The 12,581-nt window shown below is 37.7% G+C and overlaps 1 protein-coding gene across 3 annotated transcripts in view; it reads right to left on the bottom strand.

The window, feature by feature from the left end:
* POLR3G (RNA polymerase III subunit G) overlaps nucleotides 1-12,581 on the bottom strand; it is a 107,581-nt gene that overhangs the window by 68,000 nt on the left and 27,000 nt on the right. For 2 of the 3 annotated variants that reach the window (XM_059418224.1, XM_059418227.1), the window contains exon 2: nucleotides 5,096-5,172. The exons of the other annotated variant lie outside the window; for it this stretch is intronic. The gene's annotated coding sequence lies outside the window, so the exon portion shown is untranslated. The remainder of the gene's footprint in view (nucleotides 1-5,095; nucleotides 5,173-12,581) is intronic. 3 annotated transcript variants of the gene reach the window in all.

The raw sequence follows: 12,581 nt of genomic DNA, 5'->3' as shown, positions 1-12,581 counted from the left end.
TGGAGAGGCAGGCAGAGAGAGAGAGAGAGGGAAGCAGGCTCCCTGCCGAGCAGAGAGCCCGATGTGGGACTCGATCCCAGGACCCTGAGATCATGACCTGAGCCGAAGGCAGCGGCTTAACCCACTGAGCCACCCAGGCGCCCACAAATCTGTTTTTTAGCCTAGTATAACTTCCTTGTTCCCACTCCCTTCTGGTTATAGAAGTCTTTCATTTTGTACAGTTCCTCAAAGCTCCTTTCTATCTGCTAGATTCGATGCTGCTTTATTGCAATTGATTTTTGCTCAAATAAACTCTTAAAAATTTTAATATGCCTGCCTTTATCTTTCAACAGTCATGATTAGAGTAAGTTTGGGCCCTCAAGTGAGAAAGTCAAATTCTGTGAGATACTCCATATCACTTCATCATTTCTAGCTTCCACTACAATTTCTTGACTGATTACTCAATAATTGTTGATAATGATAAAGATTCTATATTATCAATAAAAGATTAAATTATATTCAAAAATTTCTTAGAAAAACAGCAAATATATAACACAATTTACAACTATTTACATCCCAAATGGTTAAAGTAGGTTGAAGCTTGAAGGAAAGATCATCCAGTTATTTGGAAAACCGCCACCCAGAATGCTTTTATTTCCCAAGGTGTCCAGTTAGCTGAACTTCTATTGCATCAGTTAGCAGCTTTCCCTGCACTGCATGAAAGTCCACTCACCAAAATTAAATAAAGTCTTGTTGCTATTCACCTGGGAGCATGCTATGCCACATAAGACTTCTTTAAAATCATGTGAATCAGGGGTTCCTCGGTGGTTCAGTCAGTTAAGCAGCTGCCTTTGGCTCAGGCCCTTATCTCAGTGTCCTGGGATCCAGCCCCAGACTGGGCTCCATGCTCAGGTGGGAGTCTGCTTCTCCCTCTGCCCCTCACCCCTGCCTGTGTTCTCTCTCAAACAAATAAAATCTTTAAGAAGAAAAATAAAAATAAAACCATGTGAATCAGCTCAACACATGTTCATTTCTGTAGTTGTTCTGGAAGTAGCTGCCTATCTTTCTTAGGTAATCCCAGGACTCACCAAAAGTGAGTTACAAGTCTGCTATTAACTTTAAAGTTTAAGTCAGATGATCCCAGACCTATCCTCCAACTTAAAAACAAAAACAAAACAAAACAACAAACAACAAAAAATGATCCAGAGGTGTTTGGGTGGCAGGGAAAAAAGTGGATTGATATTTTAATTTCTTTATATAGAAGAGAGGGAAATAACAATTCTGAGCCTTGACTGAACATCTGATCATGTAGGAGTTTTTAAAAATATGAATGCCTGGGATGCACATAACCAATTAAACACTATATCTGGGGATCTGTAATTTTAAAAGCCTGATTACCTCAGTGCTTAGAAGTTTCATTGGTTAATGTGATGCTTGGAGGATGGGTTAAGAACTGCTGCTAGCAGTATTATTATACTTCTATTTTGAATGTCAACTTAGGTAACTTTAATATATATACATTTTTAAAGATTTTATTTATTTATTTGACAGACAGAGACCACAAGTAGGCAGAGAGGCAGGCAGAGAGAGAGGAGGAAGCAGGTTCCCTGCTTAGCAGAGAGCCTGATGCGGGGCTCGATCCCAGGACCCTGAGATCATGTCGGTAGAGGCTTTAACCCACTGAGCCACCCAGGCGCTCTTAATATATTTTTTTAACAAATTTTTAAAAAAGATTTTATTTATTTATTTGTCAGAGAGAGAGCACAAGCAGGCAGAGTGGCAGGTAAAGGCAGAGAGAGAGAAGCAGGCTCCCCACTGAGCAGGGAGCCTGAAGCTGGGCTTGATCCCAGGACCCTGGGATCATGATCTGAGGCACAGGCAGAAGCTTAACCTACTGAGCATCCCAAGTAATCCATTTTTAACCCATATTATTTCCCCCACCCTTTCCAAGATAGTCAGGGTCTATAGGATTGGAGTAATCAACATATTTTTTTTTAAAGATTTCTTTATTTATTTGACAGAGAGAGATCACACAAGTAGGCAGAGAGGCAGGCAGAGAGAGAGAGAGAGGAGGAAGCAGGCTCCCTGCTGAGCAAAGAGCCAGATGTGGGGCTCAATCCCAGGACCCTGGGATCATGACCTGAGCCGAAAGCAGAGGCCTTAACCCACTGAGCCACCCAGGCGCCCCTCAGCATATTTTTAAATAAAAAAAAAAATCCAGTTGCAACAAATGACAAGTTGGTCAGTCTCTCCAGTTTTTTTTTTTTTCTTAAAGATTGATTGATTGATTGATTGACTGATTTTAAAGAGAGAGAGTGAGAGCGAGAAAACACACAAATGAGGGGCAGGGGACTTGGGGGCCAGAGGGAGACAGAGGAGAGAAGCAGATTCCCCACTGAGCACAGAGCCTGATCTCATCACCCTGAGATCCTGACCTGAGCCGAAATCAAGAGTCTAACGCTTAAGTCACGGAGCCACCCAGGTGTGACCCACTCCTCTTCTGTCTTTAGATACAGTCCAAACCGGTTCTCCAACATCCCTTCATAACTACCAGTGGCAGTCACTTTGGCTGGTTTAGAGGATGAAGAGCCACATATGTTTGATCGATGTAAGGGTAGCTGATGAATGCAACTAAAACAGCCAGTTGCATTCCTGGTGATACTATCTCTCCAGAGCCTCTTTTTTTCCTTTTTAAAATTCTTATCTGCCACCAGCCTCTTTGTCTTTCAACAAAAGTTCTTTTTTAACTTTATTTCTTGCTGTCATCCAACCAACATAGACAGAATAGTCTCAGAACTTGGAATTTCACTTAAAAGCCTTTTTTCTGATAGGGCACCTGGGTGGTTCGGTTGTTAAGCATCTACCTTTGGCTCAAGTCATGATCCTAGGGTCCATGGAACTCCCTGCTCAGCGGGGAGCCTGCTTTTCCCTCTTCCATTCCCCCTGCTTGTGCTTCCTCTCTCTCTCTGTCAGATAAAATCTTTAAAAAAAAAAAAAAAAGTGGTCCTTATCTTTGGACTAATGAAGGTTCAAGGGATCAATGAGTCTCTAAACTTGAATGGGAAAAATTATATTTATCATACCACTAATGTATAACAGAAATTATTTCCTTTGATTATTATTATAGGCAACAAACTACAATAGTGTTAGTAGTATCTGACTTTGTCACCAACAAAAGTCACAGATATTTTTACATTATAGTTGTTGCAGAGATCTTAAAATATCTCTAATATTTACCATTGTTTTGAGTTATAGGGACAACTATGAAGAAACATATACATTTATCACCAATATTTTATTATTTTGATAATGATATTTCAATATAATTGATTTCCTTTGTAATCTTTTTTTTTAAGATTTTATTTATTTATTTGTCAGAGAGAGAGGGACAGAGAGCAAGCATAGGCAGACAGAATGGCAGGCAGAGGCAGAGGGAGAAGCAGGCTCCCTGCCGAGCAAGGAGCCCGATTCGGGACTTGATCCCAGGATGCTGGGATCATGACCTGAGCTGAAAGCAGCTGCTTAACCAACTGAGCCACCCAGGCGTCCCTCTTTTGCAATCTTATGTATTTCAGTTCATGCACTTAAAACTGTTCTGAGGGAGCAGGTCATAAGCTTCGTTGGAGAGGCAAAGGGGCCCTGGCATAGAAAGGATAGAAGTCTTTCACTTCTGGTCAACCTTGACTGTTCAATTTATCTCAACTCCATGTGGCAGGGGGTGCTAGTTAGCACCAGTATCCATTCTTCCCATTTTCCTTAGCAACAGAACAGTAGGGTTTTGGGGGGGCAGTAATAATGTTCTCACCTGAAAGACTACATTCCCCATACACTCCTTGTAAGGAAATGTAGCCTTTGTGACTAAATTCTAGCTAAAAAGTTGGAAGTCAAAATGTTATGTAGGATTTCTGGAAAGTTTGCTTAAAAGGTTCAGCTTAGCTGAGTAGAAGATACTTTTGGCTTCTCCATCCTCTTTTCTCCAGTCATGAAAAAGTCTATTCCTAATGAATGGGCTTTTCAGTCAACTATGCCCTTGAAAAAGAAAACTGTGGTGTAACAATGGTAAAGCAGAAAAAGTGAAGGAATTGAGCTCCTTGAACTGTAGAGAGCTATCATATCATCATTGGATGGCTTACTTTGGGAATGATTTTACATTAAAAAATGAACACTTTAGGTATATTTCTGTTCTTAATCGGTGAACACAATTTCTAACAGATATATCTCACTTATGACATGTCCTATTGGTTCTGTCTTCAAAAATCTAATTCAAATTCACAATTTGAGTATTTCCCACTGTTTCCACCATTATTACCCTGGCCCCAGCTCCTATCAAATGTCACCCGAATTATTGCCATAATCAAATTCTTACTGGTCTCTCTTCACCTCCTTTGGCTCCCCACAGTGTATTCTCAACAAGGGTCCCAAGTGACTTTTTAAAATTCATAAGGTGGATCATATCACTCCTTTAACCAAAACCTTCAACAATTTTTTCCCTCTCATCCCAAATATAAGTTAAATCCTAATGATGGCCTATAGTTTCATAAGATGTTACCAATCTACCCTCTTACCTCTCTTTTACCACTCTACCCCAGTTCACTCAATTCCTGTCCCTTTGCTCCCTTGTTGCTCTTAGGATATGATAAACATGTTCAAAGTAGGTGCTCAGTAATATATCAACTGAATAACTGGGGAAGCCAACAGAAGGCTATGTCAGGCCAATCTTTGTGTAGGCTAGAATTATTCAATGTGGTAAGCTTAATTATTCCAAATTATTGCATTCTTAAGTATACTGTTGATATTAATAACTAATCCTTGGGACTACTATTAGAATAACTTCCCTAAAACACTGATTTCAATAGTACTTTCCAACCCAATATCATTTAATAGTTACACATTTTACTGATAATTAAAACTAATGTGCAGTCACAAAAACAGACACACAGAAAGACCCTCAACTCTATGGTCAACTAATCTTCAACATAGCAGGAAAGAATGTCCAATGAAAAAAAGCCTCTTCAACAAATGGTGTTGGGAAAATTGAACAGCCACATGCAAAAGAATGAATCTGGACCATTTCCTTATATCACATAAAAGAACAGACTCAAAATGGATGAAATACCTCAATGTGTGACAGGAATCCATCAATATCCTTGAGAAGAACAGAGGTAGCATGACTTCAGCTGTAGCAACTTCTTCCTACAAATATCGCCAAAGGCAAGGGAAGCAAGGGCAAAAATGAACTGTTGGGACTTCATCAAGATAAAAAGCTTTTGCACAGCAAAGGAAACAGTCAACAAAACCAAAAGACAACTGACAGAATGGGAGAAGATATTCACAAATGACATATCAGATAAAGGGCTAGTGTCCAGAATCTATAAAGAACTTATCAAACTCAACACCCAAAGAACAAATAATCCAATCAAGAAATGGGCAGAAGACAGGAGCAGACATTTTTGCAAAGAAGACATCTAAATGGCCAACAGACACATGGGAAAGTGCTCCACATCACTCATCATCAGGGAAATACAAATCAAAACCACAATGAGATACTACCACACAACAGTCAGAATGGCTAAAATTAACCAGTCAGGAAATGACAGATGTTGGCAAGAATGTGGAGAAAGGGGAACCCTTCTACACTGTTGTTGGGAATGCAAGCTGGTGTAACCACTCTGGAAAACAGTACAGAGATTCCTCAGAAAGTTGAAAATGCAGTTACCCTATGACCCAGCAATCACACTACTGGGTATTTACCCTAAAGATAGAAATATAGTGATCCAAAGGGGGCACATGCACTTGAATGTTTATAGCAGCAATGTCCACGATAGCGGAACTATGGAAAGAGCCTAGATGTCCATCAACAGATAAATGGATCAAGAAGATGTGGTGTGTGTGTATATATATATATAATATATATAATAGAATACTATGCAACTATCAAAAGAAATGAAATCTTGCCATTTGCAATGACATAGATGGGACTAGAGGGTATTAGGCTGAGCAAAATAAGACAATCAGAGGAAGACAATTATCATCATATGATCTCTCTGATATGAGGAATCTGAGAGGCAGGGTGGAGGGTTGTGGGGGGTAGGGAAGAAAAAAAAGAAACTAAATGGGATCGGGAGGGAGACAAACCATAAGAGACTCTTAATCTCATGAAACATACTGAGGGTTGCTGGGGGATGGGTTGGTAGGGAGGGGGTGGATGGATTATGGACATTGGAAAGGGTATGCGCTATGGTGAGTGCTGTGAAATGTGTGATGATTCACACATCAGGCTGTGAAAGCCTGATGATTCACAGACCTGTACCCCCAGGGCAAATAATACATTATATGTTAACTAAAAAAAAAAAAATAAAATAATCTGAAACAACTAAAACAACAACAACAACAAAATAAAGCCAAAAAAACTAATGTGCAGTGAAGCTTGTTACTAGAGGTAGAGAAGCTGAAGAGTTTCTTTGTTCTTATTGGTATACTGTTAGTTCATAGCAAAATAATATAATGAAATTGAATTACATATAACATAATTGTCCACACAGTTGGTATAGTTAAATATAATTAAAAAGTTACTTGCTAGTAAAAGAGTTGAGAAAATGTTTATAAAAAACTCTTTTGGGGGCGCCTGGGTGGCTCAGTGGGTTAAGCTGCTGCCTTCGGCTCAGGTCATGATCTCAGGGTCCTGGGATCGAGTCCCACATCGGGCTCTCTGTTCAGCAGGGAGCCTGCTTCCCTCTCTCTCTCTCTGCCTGCCTCTCCATCTACTTGTGATTTCTCTCTGTCAAATAAATAAGTAAAATCTTTAAAAACAAACAAACAAACAAACAAAAACTCTTTTAGGGGTACCCAGCTGGCTCGGTTGGAAGAGTATATGACTCTAGATCTCGGGGTCATGAGTTCAAGCTCCACATGAAGTGCAGAGATTACTTAAATAAATAAAACTTAGGGGGGAAAACTGTTTTGTGCTTATATATGCATCCTTTATCATTTATTTTAATTCTTATTTATTTAATACTTACAAAATATGTCATACTAAACTAAATACTGTGAGAATATACAAATGAATTTGTAAGTAAAAAATATTGGAAATGGGGTGCCTGGGTGGCTCAGTGGGTTAAGCCGCTGCCTTCGGCTCGGGTCATGATCCCAGAGTCCTGGGATCGAGTCCCGCATCGGGCTCTCTGCTCAGCAGGGAGCCTGCTTCCCTCTCTCTCTCTCTCTGCCTGCCTCTCTGTCTACTTGTAATCTCTGTCTGTCAAATAAACAAATAAAATCTTTAAAAAAAAATATTGGAAATGTGTTCTATATTATCAAGTCAGAGAGTTATTATGGTAAGCTATTGTGAAAAATGAGATACAATGAGGGAAAGAAAGAAAGTAACTGAATCATTGAGGTGATTTGTTTCCACTGAGCTATATAGGCTACTTAAAACTTTTAAAAATGCTTGACTATTAAGTAGGCAATAAAATGGACTAATTTTTAAATAGTAAAATGATATTTATTATGGCTAAAACTGTAAAAACTACAACCTTGAAATGTAGGCCCAGCAGTTAGCAAGGATTTGATATTTTTTTTTTAAGATTTTATTTATTCATTTGACAGAGAGAAATCACAAGTAGATGGAGAGGCAGGCAGAGAGAGAGAGAGAGGGAAGCAGGCTCCCTGCTGAGCAGAGAGCCTGATGCGGGACTCGATCCCAGGACCCTGAGATCATGACCTGAGCCAAAGGCAGCGGCTTAACCCACTGAGCCACCCAGGCGCCCCAAGGGTTTGATATTTTTAAAAAAGATTTTATTTATTTATTTGATGGAGAGAGAGATCACAAGTAGGCAGAGAGGCAGGCAGAGAGAGAGGGGGAAGCAGGCTCCCCGCTGAGCAGAGAGCCTGATGCGGGGCTTGATCCCAGGACCCTGGGATCATGACCCGAGCTGAAGGCAGAGTTTTTAACCCACTGAGCCACCCAGGCTCCCCAAGAGTTTGATATTTTTAATAGAAACACATCTATGTTGATAGAATTACATAGGACATGCCAAGGAAAACTCAACTTGACTCTGAGGTTCTATTTCATTTCTTTTTAGCAACATTTTAATTTAAGCTTCAGAGTTGTAGGTAAAAAGCACTGGGGAATCTGCTGTAAGAATCACCATGGAAACCACACCATGTTCTCAGGTCACATTAACAAAGTCTTTCCAACCTACCAAGGACGAGTTTCCTGCATCTGGTTGTGCTACGACTAGCAGACAGAGATTATTAATTGTATGGTTGCAAGTAACAAATGCACACTCAAATTAGCATCAGTAAAGAGAGTTTTATCTAAAGGAGAAAACTGGTCATTTCAAAAACCCAACTTTTCCTTTCTTCTGGCTTCTGCATCTCTCTGTGCTTCTGGGTTTACTTGTGGCATCTCTGCTCCCCCATAAGTTACCTGTGCTTAGCTTTGATTTTCTGTCCTTTGTAGGTCTTATCCTGACCTTTCATTTAAGTATTTAGCATCTTCTCACTCATTGGCTCATATCTCTAACCAAAAGTCTCAAGAAAAAGAATCTGATTGGTTCAGTTTAGGTCAGGTGTCTCCAGGTGGTGGTGGTTAGGACCTACTAAAAGTCCTTACTAAGGCTGTGGCAAGTTAAAATACACATTATTTACAGTTTTGTGACATCCTTAGGGAATAAAGGAGTAAAACAGGCTGTGGTGATAATATATCCCCAGTTCTGTTCTGGAATCTGTTAAAAATTCTTTCACACCTTTATTCCCTGCTGATTTTAAGGAATTAAGACAGTGTACACACACAGCGTCTGAGTTACAAAAAAGGTTGACAAAAAAATTAATGTTGCCATACTGATCCTTCCACTTGTTATCTGAATGACAACTCAATCAGCAAATATTTATAGATTCCATTCAGTGACCTCAGCACTGCAGCACTGGGGCCAGAAAAAGTGATATAACCGATCTTTGATGCTCAAGTTTTTCCTAAGTTATGAGACGTTCAAGCCCCCAAGGAACCCATTTCCAGTGTCTCACAGTTGCCTCACAGTTTACACATACTTATTATTTACCTGCTTATCAATGCAGTTCAATTCTTGCCCCTACTTCTCCAATTACACTCTTACTCCTCAGAACTTGCCCCTTCAACAAACTTCAAATGGGAGAGAGATTCGAGAAAATTCTCTTAGGGAAAGTTTTTGGGGGGAGAAAGAAAAAACACATCATGTTTATTCATGTATTTATGTACGTATGTATTTGTTGGTTAAGTGATCAGATTCTAAAAAAATTCAGGAGAATCCATATAACAATTTGGTTTTCTTGTTTCTCTTCAGAAAGATGAAAATCTGCTTTTTGGGATCTGTATTTCCATATAGCACCAATTACTGGACCCAGTAGTAGTTTCTCTCTTTAGGTGGCATATAAGCTTCCCAATCTGCCATAGTTTCCCTACTGTTGGCTGTTTTATATCCCCCCTCTCACTTTACTCATTTTTATCTGCCTTGCCTTTATAGGCATTTGTGTTTGCAAACTTTAATCTTTTTTACTTAGTTCCCTTACTTTTTTCCACATCTAATCTCTGGAGGAATTGAGACACATTTCCACATTCCCAATTATTGTGGCACCATATCACACTTAAAATAGTGAGTCAAGTGGGAGATAAGTCATTTCTGTTCTCCTTTGATTTAGGAAAAATTCTTTACTCTTTTCCTCTGATATCTACTTCTAGAATTAAGGAAATCCATTGTCTGTTAATGGTAATAATTATTCCAAATCTTAATGATAGCATTCCTGATTTAATCATTGTCTTTTTAACCATTTGTGTAGGAAATCTAGTGGAAAAAAAAAAGGCCTCCTTGTGGTTTGCCCTAATATTGCAGTACATGGAATATTATAGCTCTTTCTTTAATTATATTGCTCATCCCACAACATAATTATTTTAAAAATGGTAATGTTAGGAAAAATTTTTGATTACTTGAGAAGGAACAGAAGAGATTACAAAGTATTGCAGATCTTCTGGTAATTATCTGATTACATAAAGTTATGTATCTTTGATCACTTTCTACTGAGGAGTTATTTTACATTTTAATACAGTAGAAATTCACTGACACAAAACTGATGGTAATACAGATAATTCTGTAAATGGCAATGCAAATAAATTTGTCTTACAAATATAAAATTTATTTCTTCCTGTAGAAAAGATTACCACAAATATTAAATTTTATTGCTCCATAGCTTATTAACCAGTTTCTTTCTTTCTCTAAAATAAATAAATCTTTATTTTTTAAATTTTTTTATTTTTTTCAAAGATTTTATTTATTTATTTGACACACGGAGATCACAAGTAGGCAGAGAAGCAAGCAGAGAGACAGGAGGAAGCAGGCTCCCGGCCAAGCAGAGAGCCCAATTTGGGGCTCAGTCCCAGGGCCTTGGGCTCATGACCCAGGCCAAAGGCAGAGGCTTTAACCCACTGAACCAGCCAGGTGCCCCTAAAATAAATAAATCTTTAAAAAAATCTTTCACATGTGTTGATCTTATATTTAAATGGAGTAAAAAGTGTCTGTTTCTTTTTGAATATTATACCTTAGCAGTTAAATACCTGACATTTTTATTATATTTCAATAGTTCCAAATAAAAAAGACACACAGATTACTAAATATGTAAATTACACAAAAATTAGTGGTAATAATTTTGAGGTAAAAAGGTTATTTTGCTGTAAAGTGTGTAAACCTGGCGATTCACAGACCTGTACCCCGGGGGATAAAAATATATTATATGTTTATAAAAAATAAAAAATAAAAAATTTATAAAAAAAAAAAAAAGAAAAACACAGGTGTATGTATCAAAAAGTTCAGGTTAGAAGATTATTATGGAATTTGATGTACTGGACATCTCACTGTGATGGTAAATAGGTTAAAAAATTATCTGTATAAAAAAATATGAACCAGAATAGTGGGAACGAGTTAAAAATAAAAGTTGTCCTATGAAGTTAAAAAAAAAAAAGTTATTTTGACTATAATGACTATAGTTTTTGCATGCAATCTGTAAAATTATCTGTCATAAAGGAATCTCCCAGAAGGTTTATCTGCCCTCACACCCTTCCTTTCACCCTTTTTGTGTTTTTTAATCCACAAAGAGGAAAAAGATTTTGGATGGTAAAACTAGTTCAGAAAAAAAAAAGTAGTTGAAAGTAATGAAGGTAGATTCAAGAGCGCTGGTTCAGCGGTGTCTTTCTGTACTTGGTCTCCTTACAAGTCTAGAATCTTGAAAGTAGGTGTGCTCCAAAGCGAAGCCTATCCTTTTCAACCAAGGGACTCAGGGACTTCTGTGGTTATTAGGGAAGGATGTTAATTTACTACAACTCAAACACACGAAAGTACTCTTTAACTGGCCTGGGGTTTTCACCTCTGCAGTTTTCTTTCTTTAAAATTTAGGAACAGAAGTTTGGTAGCTGAGGTCAGAGCTTTAAAACATACTAGTAGTTTGCTTCAAGAACCGTTAGTGTAGGGCAATCACAAGGAAACAAAGATATTGCCATCTAGTGGTATAATTGAAGAAATTCAGTAAAAATTTTTCTCCTAAGGTTTCTATTAACACTTTTTTTAATGTGGCACAAGATAAAAAAGCATTCATTTTTAGAAAGCAATTATTAATACATTTTTCAAATCAAGGTTTCAGGGTTGGCAACTCTTTTTGTTCTTTTCAGGTTATATTCCCTACTTAATAATCTCAGTAGGATATGAATTAGGACAGGCAAAGATGTTGCCATAATTGGAGAAAATATATATAAAAGACTATGTTTCCCTGAAGAAATTGTTAAACAGCCTAAATCAAATCATAAAAGCAAGCGGTCAAATTAGTATTTCATATCTAATTTTTTAAAAGTACAATATAAAATAAATGGGTATATACTGCACGTGGTCTACAGCTAGGGTCTTATACCAAAACCTTTGCTTTTATTAAATAGTTCCTTTACAGCAAAACTAGGTTGGAAAAGCTATTCTATTAAATTAAATATTATTTTATCATTGACTTTGATTATAAAATAAGAAAGGTATTTCTATAAAACTCTCCAATCCAAAAAACTTTGATATCTAAATTTATAAAAATTATACTTATAAATCCATCAGAATTTTACTTACAGTACAGATAAACAGAAAACCTACAGATTTTATCATCTGTTTTCTGTATTGGTATATTTTTGTAGTCTGTAAAATGGAATTGCTCTTCTGTATTTTAGAACTATTTCATTTCTAGTAATAGCATGAGAGACTGTAGTTCAGAAAGATATTTTGAGTCCATCTGGCTGTGATAGGAATTCTCCCAGGTTCCCCTTGGATTTTCAGATCATTATGTACCCAGGTATCATCAAAAACAACGTTAAAAAGATTCTGAGTATTCTGACTCCACTTTTAAAGCGTTTTTACATTCTGGCATCCATAATGGCTCATGCTGGATTTAGCAGAGTAGAGCTCCTTTCTCATTATTGATCAAGAGAGTGACATGACAAAATCCATCCCAGCCTGGGACAAATAAGATAAAAGATGTCTTTTCCTGGCACCATCTAGGGTAGATAGAAGAGTCCAGAGGGGAGACAATAAGCTAGACAGAGGGACAGA

Source organism: Mustela nigripes, chromosome 12 (genome assembly GCF_022355385.1).
Source record: "Mustela nigripes isolate SB6536 chromosome 12, MUSNIG.SB6536, whole genome shotgun sequence".
Classification (NCBI taxonomy): Eukaryota; Metazoa; Chordata; class Mammalia; order Carnivora; family Mustelidae; genus Mustela; species Mustela nigripes.
The sequence above is the reverse complement of the archived record's forward strand: the minus strand, read 5'-3'. Positions and strand labels throughout refer to the sequence as shown.